Raw genomic sequence first — 13,098 nt, 5'->3', positions numbered from 1 at the left:
AAGAACCAAAGAGAATTCACGACACAGGAAACAGCAAGGGGATTTTCTCTATTTGAGGAGGCACTGTTAGTTTCTGAAGCACAGGACCCGAACGCAGAACGGTACATGAAGGTTGCAGCAGCCGATCAGAATGCAATTCCGTGCTACCGTGTCATCTATGACGAGAAAAAAAGAGCTACTACCCAGACATCACTGGGTCGTTCTTTCAAGAGAGTAGATAGAAGTGAATCCAGCAAGGACCCAGAACCTGTGCCATCAGCGTCAGGCGGGAGTGAAACGGCAGCCTGCCCTCCATCTCCTGTTGCTGAGGACCCTTCAGCTCTACCATCTCCCACCTCCTCTCCCCACTCCAGTCAGTAACTCTTCCTGCCTGTTCCCTCGATGCCAGCCCCTGTGTGCCAGCTGTTGTACTGGACACTGTACTTTTCAAGGCACTGTACTGTAAGATTAAAAAGGGTTTCTTTATTTTTTGTGATTTTTTTTTTTTTTTCGGTATGCGGGCCTCTCACTGTTGTGGCCTCCCCCGTTGCGGAGCACAGGCTCCGGACGCGCAGGCTCCGGACGCGCAGGCTCAGCGGCCATGGCTCACGGGCCCAGCCGCTCCGCGGCATATGGGATCCTCCCAGACCGGGGCACGAACCCGTATCCCCTGCATCGGCAGGCGGACTCTCAACCACTTGCGCCACCAGGGAGGCCCTGTGATTTTTTTAATGTATTATTTGTGTGAAAGGTATTATAAACCTATTACAGGACAGTACTATATAGCCGATTATGTTAGTTGGGTTCCTAGGCTAACTTTGTTGGACTTACGAACAAACTGGACTTACGAACGTGCTCTGGGAATGGAACTCTTTCGTATGTATGACTTCCTGTACTGATTTACCTCATTACAGGTTGTCACTGGAACAAGGGGAACCTTCTCACTCAAAATCTTAAACGTTATCAAGTAACTTAATAAAAAATAAAATAAAATCTGTATGTAATGTAAAGGAAAATACTTGTTCACTATTCCTGAATTAAAATTCACCCAAATAAATGTGCCCTAAATATATTATCATGAGGCAATGGGAGAAAACAAAAGTGGTCTGATCCCCAGTTGATTTAATTGCCACTGAAAAAGATGGACTCAGGATTGAAAAAGGATAACTTCAATGGAAAGGAAAGTTATTTTTAAGTTTCGAGGGTAAACAAAACAACTTTTCCCAAGGAAAATTATAACACAAGCATTTTTTTTTTCTTTTTTTTTTCTTTTTGCGGTATGCGGGCCTCTCACTGTTGTGGCCTCTCCCGTTGCGGAGCACAGGCTCCGGATGCGCAGGCCCAGCGGCCATGGCTCACGGGCCCAGCCGCTCCGCGGCATATGGGATCCTCCCAGACCGGGGCACGAACCCGTATCCCCTGCATCGGCAGGCAGACTCTCAACCACTGCGCCACCAGGGAGGCCCAACACAAGCATTTTGACTACAGAAAATACCTAAATACATTTTCAAAAACTTAATTATAAATTTAATTTAGCTATAACTAAGAAATACTTATGATGAACAAATCTTGCTTATTCATGTATACAAATTTAACAGTTCTTTAAAATATAAAACTGCTGCCTTGGAAGTATTCATGGGTTAAATAGTAAACTGAAATGTAATATCAAGGGGCAGAGACCACCAGCTAATCTACAAGAACTAAATCTGAACCGTCGTTTTGAAGAATCCCATCAAAGCCTTAGCAATCCTTCAACATGATTCTAAAACAGGTAAGGTTACTGGGAATAAATAGAATATTATTTTTTACATAGATCATGCAAACTCCACTGACAATAGTAATCAGTGGATACCAATGTCCACTTTTTAGTTTTGACTTACTTTAAGCACACTGAGATTGTGAAATTGGAGTTTGGTGCAGGTGGTGGGCTGTATTTCTAGCTTTAAAAATTATTAATGTTAAAACCACATAATCCTACTTCAGATAATTTGCAAAACATGTAAAATTCATTTACAATTAAATGATCCATATCTATTTGGATATGATTTATTTAGAGTTAATTAAAACATATTTCCAAACTAATTTTCATAATTAATATTTTAATAGCTAATAATAAATCATAAAGTGTGAGCCATTCTTCTTTTTCTTTTTTTTGTAAATTTATTTTTATTTATATTATTTAGTTTTGGCTGCGTTGGGTCTTTGTGGCTGCACGCGGGCTTTCTCTAGTTGAGGTGAGCAGGGGCTGCTCTTTGTGCGGTGCACGGGCTTCTCACTGTGGTGGCTTCTCTTGTTGCGGAGCACAGGCTCTAGGAACGAGGGCTTCAGTAGTTGTGGCACGTGGACTCAGTAGTTGTGGCTTGTGGGCTCTAGAGTTCAGGCTCAATAGTTGTGGCGCACGGGCTTAGTTGCTCCGTGGCATGTGGGATCTTCCCGGACCAGGGCTCGAAACTGTGTCCCCTGCACTGGCAGGCAGATTGTTAATCACTGCACCACTAGGGAAGCCCTGCATCATTTTTTTTTTAGATTCCACATAGAAATTATCATACTAAGTGAAGTAAGCCAGACAGAGAAAGACAACTAGAGAAAGCCCACGTGCAGCAACGAAGACCCAATGCAGCCATAAATAAATAAATGAATAAATAAATTATTTATTTTAAAACAAAATAACAAAAATGGTGCAAATGAACTTATTTACAGAACAGAAGCAGACTCACAGACACAGAGAACGAACTTATGGTTACCAAAGGGGAAAAAGGCAGGGAGGGATAAATTAGGATTTGGGATTAACATATACACACTACATATATAAAAATACATTATCAACAAGGACCTACTGTATAGCACAGGGAACTCAACTCAATATCTTGTAATAATCTATAATGGAAAAGAATCTGAAAAGAATATATATACACATATATACACAAATATGTATGTAAAACTGAATCACTGTGCTGTACACCTAAAACTAACACAGCATTGTAAATCAACTATACCCCAATATAAAAAAAATTTCATCCTTCCAGTCTCTGAGGCCAGATTTTTGGAGGTATCTTTGCTTCCTTTCTTCCTCTAGCCCCTCATGTCCAACCTGCTGTAAACCTGTCAGTTTTCCAGTAGGGAGATATCCAGGGCTTACGACCTTCTCCCCACCTGTGCTGCTCGAATCCCACTTACAACATCACCGCCACCTCTGGACCCCTGCGGTGGTCAGCAGGCCCCTGCCTGAGCCCATTACTCCGGGCCCAGCGAAGCTCGAGTCTCCTTAAGACAGAGGACTCCTCTGCAGCCCTGGGACGTGCCCCTAGGATAAGGCCCCAGACACACACAGCCTTTTGGTCCTCGTGGTCTCAGCGCAGACATTCACGGATGCCCCACTGAAACCCATGACACACAGCTCCCACCTTAGCAACACACTAAGCTCTCTTCTTCCTTTTTCTCCAGAAAACTAAGTTTCTGAACCTCTAGTGTCCACTGAAGCACATGGAACAAAGAAACGCTCAATAAATATTTACAAAGAAACAAATGGACTGGTACCTTATTTCCAGGTTGGGGAGCTCAGTCTAACCATTAAATACTAAATATCTTAACCACCTGTTTCACTATTTCTACACTCTCCATTTTAAGAAAACTAACATCTAGTGGAGATCTCCCAGGTGTCATACATACTGTAACTGAGCAGGACCCTATGGGGGCCTTCAGGAACACACCCCCTCCATGTACTCCGCCTGCCACACGTCTGAAGAAGAGCTCTAGCCTCCTAGGCCTACCCTGATGGTCAAAGAATAAATTTAATCAGAAAAATGAGAAAATGCAGAAAGAAAGGAAAACATTCAAACGAGACAAAGTAATAATAGTTTAGGCATTGAAAAAAATCAAGGACCTTCAGTTCCTCCTCAAGGGCTACAGATAATATTCTGAGCCATGGCCTTTGAGCTGTTTTGCAGATACCGAAATCCCCACCAGGTGGGAGAAGTTAACTGCATGCTGCCCACAAGCACTAGACCCCAGACCGGCTAGAACCAGACGGCTGATGATGACGACTCCCGATGACCTCACCACCAGCCCATCAGGTTGATTAAGATCGCTGCCCATCCCCGCCATGATGAGTCCACCCATTTTCAACCCAGATGCTGAGGGACCATACAAGGGCAGAAAAGAGGCGGCACGTTCTACTCCAGGAGGAAGCCCAGAAAACCACTGGTATGCCTCCCCCTCATTAACCTTGCCCTTACATCTTGCCTTAATTGTGCCCCTGGGTGAGAAGGTGATTTGTGAACTAAGTTCCTGCTTCTCCACTCTCTGACCGTTGAATAAAGTTTGTGTTGCTTCAATCTCAGCTTCGGTTTTGTTTTTGGCTGCACAAACCCAAAGAGAAAAAGAACCTTTCCAACCAAGGCAGGGGCCATGGTTGGACTAGGGCCCAAGGTGGGGGGTCTGTACGACATAATTTGGTAACAATATATTATCTAACTACTTTTCTTTCATTGTATCACTTGATTCTTATGAAATTAATTTTGAATTATTATTAAAAGTTAGCCAATTTTTATATGTGAGGAAACTGGGATTCAGAAAGATGGAGCAGTGTGCCCAAGCTTCCAGAGTTATTACTAAGAGGCAAAGCAAAATTAAAAACAAAGTCTTCTTGTACCAAAACTCATTTACTCACAATATGACAAAGTGTCAATGATTCTTTTCTATTTCATCAATGCACTTAAATGTGGAATACTGTTGTTGTCTTCAGACATGTTACTCAAAACATTATATCTTCGATGAAATTTGTTTTTTATACTATTTGTTTTATAATGTCTTTATAATCATATTGTATTTAGTAGACATGTACAAGTTAGGGGTTGATTCATTTGTTTCTCAAAAAGGGAAATTAATGAAATGCATATGTGGATCCTCAAGAGGACAGAGAGCAGAAGCAAGAAGAACTACAACCCTGCAGCCTGTGGAACAAAAATCACATTCACAGAAAGAGAGACAAGATGAAAAGGCAGAGGGCTATGTACCAGATGAAGGAACAAGATAAAACCCCAGAAAAACAACTAAATGAAGTGGAGATAGGCAACCTTCCAGAAAAAAAATTCAGAATAATGATAGTGAAGATGATGCAGGACCTCAGAAAAAGAATGGAGGCAAAGATCAAGAAGATGCAAGAAATGTTTAACAAAGACCTAGAAGAATTAAAGAACAAACAAACAGAGATGAACAATACAATAACTGAAATGAAAACTACACTAGAAGGAATCAATAGCAGAATAACTGAGGCAGAAGAACAGATAAGTGACCTGGAAGACAGAATGGTGGAATTCACTGCTGTGGAACAGAATAAAGAAAAAAGTATGAAAAGAAATGAAGACAGCCTAAGAGACCTCGGGGACAAAATTAAATGCAACAACATTTGCATTATAGGGGTCCCAGAAAGAGAAGAGAGCGAGAAAAGACCTGAGGAAATATTTGAAGAGATTATGGTCAGCAACTTCCCTAACATGGGAAAAGAAATAGCCACCCAAGTTCTTAAAAAATTAAAAAAAAATAGTAATAGAAACATACATATCGATAATTACCTTAAACGTGAATGGATTAAATGCTCCAAACAAAAGACACAGGCTCTCTCAATGGATACAAAAACAAGACCCATACATATGCTGTCTACAAGAGACCCATTTCAGACCTAGGGACAAATACACACTGAAAGTGAGGGGAGAGAAAAAGATATTCCATGCAAATGAAAATCAAAAGAAAGCTGGAGTAGCAATACTCATATCAGATAAAATAGACTTTAAAATAAAGAATGTTAAAAGAGACAAGGAGGGGGCCTCCCTGGTGGCGCAGTGGTTGAGAGTCCGCCTGCCGATGCAGGGGATACGGGTTCGTGCCCCGGTCTGGGAGGATCCCATATGCCGCGGAGCGGCTGGGCCCGTGAGCCATGGCCGCTGAGCCTGCACGTCCGGAGCCTGTGCTCCGCAACGGGAGAGGCCACAACAGTGAGAGGCCCGCGTACCGCAAAAAAAAAAAAAAAAAAGAGACAAGGAGGGACACTACATAATGATCAAGGGATCAATCCAAGAAGAAGATATAACAATTGTAAATATATATGCACCCAACATAGGAGCACCACAATACATAAGGCAACTGCTAACAGCTATAAAAGAGGAAATAACAGTAACACAATAAGAGTGGGGGACTTTAACACCTCACTTACACCAATGGATAGATCATCCAAACAGAAAATTAATAAGGAAACACAAGCTTTAAATGACACAATAGACCAGCTAGATTTAATTTTTATAGGACATTCCATCCAAAAACAGCAGATTACGCTTTCTTCTCAAGTGCACATGGAACATTCCCCAGGACAGATCACATCTTGGGTCACAAATCAAACCTCAGTAAATTTAAGAAAATTGAAATCATATCAAGCATCTTTTCTGACCACAATGCTATGAGATTAGAAATCAATTACAGGGAAAAAAACCGTAAAAAACACAAACACATGGAGGCTAAACAATACGTTACTAAATAACCAAGAGATCACTGAAGAAATCAAAGAGGAAACCAAAAAATACCTAGAGACAAATGACAACTAAAACACGATGATCCAAAACCTATGGGATGCAGGAAAAGCAGTTCTAAGAGGGAAGTTTATACCAATACAACCCTACTTCAAGGCACAAGAAAAATCTCAAAGAAACAATCTAACCTTACACCTGAAGGAACTAGAGAAAGAAGAACAAACAAAACCCAAAGTTAGCAGAAGGAAAGAAATCATAAAGATCAGAGCAGAAATAAATGAAATAGAAACAAAGAAAACAATAGCAAAGATCAATAAAACTAAAAGCTGGTTCTTTGAGAAGATAAACAAAATTGATAAACCATTAGCCAGACTCATCAAGAAAAAGAGGGAGAAGACTCAAATCAATAAAATTAGAAATGAAAAAGGAGAAGTTACAACAGACACCACATAAATACAAACCATCCTAAGAGATTACTACAAGCAACTCTATGCCAATAAAATGGACAACCTGGAAGAAATGGACAAATTCTTAGAATGGTATAACCTTCCAAGACTGAACCAGGAAGAAATAGAAAACATGAAGATACCAATCATAAGAAATGAAATTAAAACTGTGATTAAATATCTTCCAACAAACAAAAGTCCAGGACCAGATGGCTCCACAGGTGCATTCTATCAAACATTTAGAGAAAAGCTAACACCCATCCTTCTCAAACTCTTCCAAAAAATTGCAGAGGAAGGAACACTACCAAACTCATTCTATGAGGCCACCATCACCCTAATACCAAAACCAGCCAAGTAACGACAAAGAAAGAAAATTACAGAACAATATCACTGATGAATACAGATGCAAAAATCCTCAACAAAATACTAGCAAACAGAATCCAACAACACATTAAAAGGATCATCCATCATGATCAAGTGGGATTTATCTCAGGGATGCAAGGATTCTTCAATATATGCAAATCAATCCATGTGATATATCATATTAACAATTTGAAGAATAAGAACCATATGATAATCTCAAGAGATGCAGAAAAAGCTTCTGACAAAATTCAACACCCATTTATGATAAAAACTCTCCAGAAAGTGGGCACAGAGGGAATCTATCTCAACATAATAAAGGCCACATATGACAAACCCACAGCAAACATCATTCTCAATGGTGAAAAACTGAAAGCATTTCCTCTAAGATCAGGAATGAGACAAGAATGTCCACTCTTGCCACTATTATTCAACATAGTTTTGGAAGTCCTAGCCACGGCAATCAGAGAAGAAAAAGAAATAAAATGGATACAAATTGGAAAAGAAGTAAAACTGTTACTGTTTGCAGATGACATGATACTATACATACAGAATCCTAAAGATGCCACCAGAAAACTACTAGAACTAATCAATGAATTTGGTAAAGTTGCAGGATACAAAATTAATGCACAGAAATATCTTGCATTCCTATACACAAATGATGAAAAATCTGAAAGAGAAATTAAGGAAACACTCCCATTTACCACTGCAACAAAAAGAATAAAATACCTTGAAATAAACCTACCTAGGGAGACAAAAGGCCTGTATGCAGAAAACTATGAGACACTGATGAAAGAAATTGAAGATGATCCCAACAGATGGAGAGATATACCATGTTCTTGGATTGGAAGAATCCATATTTTGAAAATGACTATATTACCCAAAGCAATCTACAGATTCAATGCAATCCCTATCAAATGACCAATGGCATTTTTTACAGAACTAGAACAAAAAATCTTAAAATTTGTATGGAGACACAAAAGACCCCGAATAGCCAAAGCAGTTTTGAGGGAAAAAAACAGAGCTGGAGGAATCAGACTCCCTGACTTCAGACTATACTACAAAGCTACAGTGATCAAGACAATATGGTACTGGCACAAAAACAGAAACATAGATCAATGAAACAAGATAGAAAGCCCAGAGATAAACCCATGCACCTCTGGTCAACTAATCTATGACAAAGGAGGCAAGCATATACAATGGAGAAAAGACAGTCTCTTCAGTAAGTGGTGCTGGGGAAAATGGAGAGCTACATGTAAAAGAATGAAATTAGAACACTCCCTAACACCATACACAAAAATAAACTCAAAATGGATTAGAGACCTAAATGGAAGACTGGACAGTATAAAACTCTTAGAGGAAAACATAGGAAGAGCACTCTTTGAAATAAATCAAAGCAAGATCTTTTTGATCCACCAGCTAGAATAATGGAAATAAAACCAAAAATAAAAAATTGGGACCTAATGATACTTAAAAGCTTTTGCAGAGCAAAGGAAACCATAAACAAGATGAAAAGATAACCCTCAGAATGGGAGAAAATATTTGCAAAAGAATCAACGGACAAAGGATTAATCTCCGAAGTATATAAACAGCTCATGCAGCTCAATATTAAAAAAACAAAAAACCCAATTTAAAAATGGGCAGAAGGGGGCTTCCCTGGTGGCGCAGTGGTTGAGAGTCCGCCTGCCGATGCAGGGGACACGGGTTCGTGCCCCGGTCCGGGAAGATCCCGCATGCCGCGGAGCGGCTGGGCCCGTGAGCCATGGCCGCTGAGCCTGCACGTCTGGAGCCTGTGCTCTGCAACAGGAGAAGCCACAACAGTGAGAGGCCCACGTACCACAAAAAAATAAAATAAAATAAATAAAATAAATAAAAATGGGCAGAAGACCTAAATAGACATTTCTCCAAAGAACACATACAGATGGCCAAGAAGCACATGAAAAGCTGCTCAGTATCACTACTTATTGGAGAAATGCAAATCAAAACTACAATGAGGTATCAGCTCACACCAGTTAGAATGGGCATCATCAGAAAATCTACAAACAACAAATGCTGGAGAGGGTGTGGAGAAAAGTGAACCCTCTTGCACTGTTGGTGGGAATGTAAATTGATACAGCCACTATGGAGAACAGTATGGAGGTTCCTTAAAAATCTAAAAATAGAGCTACCATACCACCCAGCAATCCCACTATAGGGCATATACCCTGAGAAAACCGTAATTCAAAAGACACATGCGCCCCAGTGTTCACAGCAACTCTATTTACAATAGCCAGGTCATGGAAGCAACCTAAGTGTCCATCAACAGATGAATGGATAAAGAAGATGTGGTACATATATGCATTGGAATATTACTCAGCCATAAAAAGGAACGAAATTGGGTCATTTGTAGAGATGTGGATGAATCTGAAGACTGTCATACAGAGTGAAGTAAGTCAGAAAGAGAAAAACAAATATCGTATACTAACGCATATATGTGGAACCTAGAAAATGGTACAGATGAACTGGTTTGCGTGGCAGAAGCTGAGACACAGATGTAGAGAACAAACATATGGACACCAAGGCGGGGAAGCGGTGGGGGCTGGGGGTGGTGTGATGAAGTGGGAGATTGGGATTGACATGTATACACTGATGTGTATAAAATGGATGACTAATAAGACCCTGCAGTATAAAAAAAACATAAAATTAAAAAAAAGAAAATGTTCTAAAATTTATTGTGCTGATGTTCACACAGCTCTGAGAAAAAAAAATAAGTAAAATGCATATGTGTATATGTGAATAGAATCCTTCTGGAAATATTCAGAAGACACTGAAAACATCATTTGATCCAGGAAATGCAAACAGATGGAATGGGAAAAGTTAGGAGGAGACTTTACCCTGAACACACTTTAGCATATTTTGAATCTCGAAACATGGGAATGTTATCTTTACTGCAATAACAGTAAGATACGTCATAGTAATTCAATTTTTAAAATAATTACTGCTAAGAACCATGATGACCTACTTCACTCCCTTTAAGAAATAGGAGGGGGCCTCCCTGGTGGCGCAAGTGGTTGAGAGTCCGCCTGCCGATGCAGGGGATACGGGTTCGTGCCCCGGTCTGGGAGGATCCCATATGCCGCGGAGCGGCTGGGCCCGTGAGCCATGGCCGCTGGGCCTGCGCGTCCGGAGCCTGTGCTCCGCAACGGGAGAGGCCACAACAGTGAGAGGCCCACATACCGCAAAAAGAAAAAAAAAAAAAAAAAAAAAGAAATAGGAGGTATTAGGAAGAATATCTTTTTCACAATTTACAATATACAGATTCACACGCATTTGCACATTTTCTCCTATTCCGTTTGTCATAAGATTGGGGAGATGCCCCACTCCCTTTCCACACTCCCACGTGTGGGCAGGATCCCTCACTTCACCCTCAGAGACACTGACTCTCTTTCTCCGGAACCACGAGTCTCTGCTTTACAGAAATCATGTCTGTAACAACCGTCTCTGATGTAAGCGCCCAGCCTAACGTGAGACAAAACAAAACCCGACAAAACTCCTTGGTCTTTACTGAGACTTTCCCATTATTTTCTCTAGAGTATATTGATATTTTCTATTTCTTTCTTTTCCTTCGCTCCCACATTTATCCTGCTCTAAATTCCAATCCCAAAATGTCAGATTCAGCAGTTACTTTCCTGTAAATATCCTGCTCAGCCTCTCTGTGGAGCGGACACAGCCAACACTTCCCCAAAGCATCTCCCAGCTCCTGTGCCACCGTGAACCCCAGATCCTCTTCCCACCTCATCAGCTGCTCCCTCTCAGTGTCCTCAGGGACTGTCCCTCAGTAGCTGGAGTTGCCCCGGGATCTGGTCTCTTCTCTGTGTTCCATCTCTCTCTAAGGGTCTTCATCCATTCCCATGAGTTTTAATATCGTGCATATGTTGAAATCTAACGACAGCCCAGACTTCTCTGAGTTTATAAACCCCTTGCCTGTTTCACATCTCGAATGGATACCACATTGGCCTTTTAAACTAATATGTTCACAACGGAGCATCAGATGATGATGACGATGATGGTGATTATTATTGTCATTGTTCCCTCCCTTCCAGGCTGCCCTGACTTTACACAGCACCACAATCTGCTCAGGTGACCAACACAGGGCACTGGAAATCCTTGACGACTGTTTCCTCTCCTTCTGTCTCCACGTGCAATTCATCAGTGAGGTCCCTTGTTTCCACCTTTAAAATGTATCACTGCCACAGCCCTGACCTCCACCTGCGACCACTACCACACAGTCCACGTCACCGCTGTGGCTCCACAGTCCCCCCTGCAGACCCTCAAACAGGGTCCACCCGTCCCTTCCTTGGGGCCTCCACACGAGCAGCTCCCCTGTCTCTCTCTCTTCTTCCTGTGCTTTGCCTGATGACGTCCCCTTAGGTCTCCTGCTCAGGCTGTGATGTCACACTTTCAAGAGGTCTGACAACTCGTGCGTTAGGACATCATGCCAATTCCATCTTGATCGCAGCAGTGACCTCATTCTGTATTTACATACCTATTCTTTTTTATTTTTAAGTTTTTTTTTTGGATATGGATAATTTTTAAAGTCTTTATTGAATTTGTTACAATATTGCTTCTTTTTTATGTTTTGGTTTTTTGGCCACGAGGCATGTGGGATCCTAGCTCCCCGACCAGGGATCGAACCCACACCCTTTGCACTGGAAGGCAAAGTCTTAAACACCGGACCACAAGGGAAGTCTCTACATATACCTATTCTTTACTTTAGAAAAATTATATTAGATTTTAGCCTCCACAAGACTAAAATATATGTCTCTTTTATTCATTAATATATATGCCATGCCTAGAAGTACTGGTATATTGCAGAAAATAAAATGGCTGAATAAAGAAATGAATGACTAACTGACTATCTAACCAACTAAATAACTGAATAACTAAACAAATAAATTCAGTAATATCTTGTTTAGTCCTCCTCCATTACCATCTCCAAGAATCTTCTGAATCGTATCAACTTAGAGCTCACTGCAGTGGGAAGCATGGTGTGTCCTTAATGCAGACTCTGCACTGGCAACATAAAGCTGTCTTTCCAAGATTTTATAGTTCTCTCTCTTCTGTTATTTATGTGGAAATAACCAAAACACTTTCATTGTAAGCCCACATAATAATGAACACATTAAACAATAACCACTAGAGATGAAAATAACAATTATTTTAGGACTATCCAAGCAAATGATTTTAGGTCAATTCTAAATTTTACTAATTGGAGTTTGGACTTATGATTACATTTCCATACATGATCTGGAAGAAATACACATTTGAGTCACTAGACTGACAAGTTAAAACTAGTAGAGATGTGAGATGTAAAACTCAAGACATTTATTTTTTAGACATTTTCTTAAGAATGTGGTGTCCCTATATTTAGACAGGCCATGTCTGCATCCAAATAAGCATTCCTAGGAGCCAGGATAGTAGCCAATTATTAAAAAAGCAGCAATATTTATAATTTATTAATCCCTCTCCCCCAAGTTCTTTCCTGAGGTAATTTGTCCAATAAGTATAAATGGTAAGACAAAGTTGTACAAATACATAGATTTGCATTCCAATAATACGATCATTAATTTTGAGGATGTTTTTTCTATACAGAATGGAGTCTATACTCAACAGGGTAAAATGCGACAATGGTGTCGTAGGAAAGAGACAACGCAAAGACTGTCAGCTCCATTTCTGCCAGTTTCTGCCCCCGTCACCCTCTCCTTGGCTGACGCACCGCACAGCACAGAGCTGGGTGAAACTAAGATAGATCT

General features: G+C 40.7%; 1 protein-coding gene across 5 annotated transcripts in view; it reads right to left on the bottom strand.

Moving 5' to 3' along the window:
- The window catches only part of SPOCK3 (SPARC (osteonectin), cwcv and kazal like domains proteoglycan 3), a 374,306-nt gene that overhangs the window by 175,568 nt on the left and 185,640 nt on the right, over positions 1-13,098 (bottom strand). The window lies entirely within an intron of this gene.

This window comes from Mesoplodon densirostris, chromosome 6 (genome assembly GCF_025265405.1).
Source record: "Mesoplodon densirostris isolate mMesDen1 chromosome 6, mMesDen1 primary haplotype, whole genome shotgun sequence".
NCBI classification, from domain to species: domain Eukaryota; kingdom Metazoa; phylum Chordata; class Mammalia; order Artiodactyla; family Ziphiidae; genus Mesoplodon; species Mesoplodon densirostris.
Note: the sequence above shows the minus strand (reverse complement) of the source record. Positions and strands in the feature narration are given on the sequence as shown.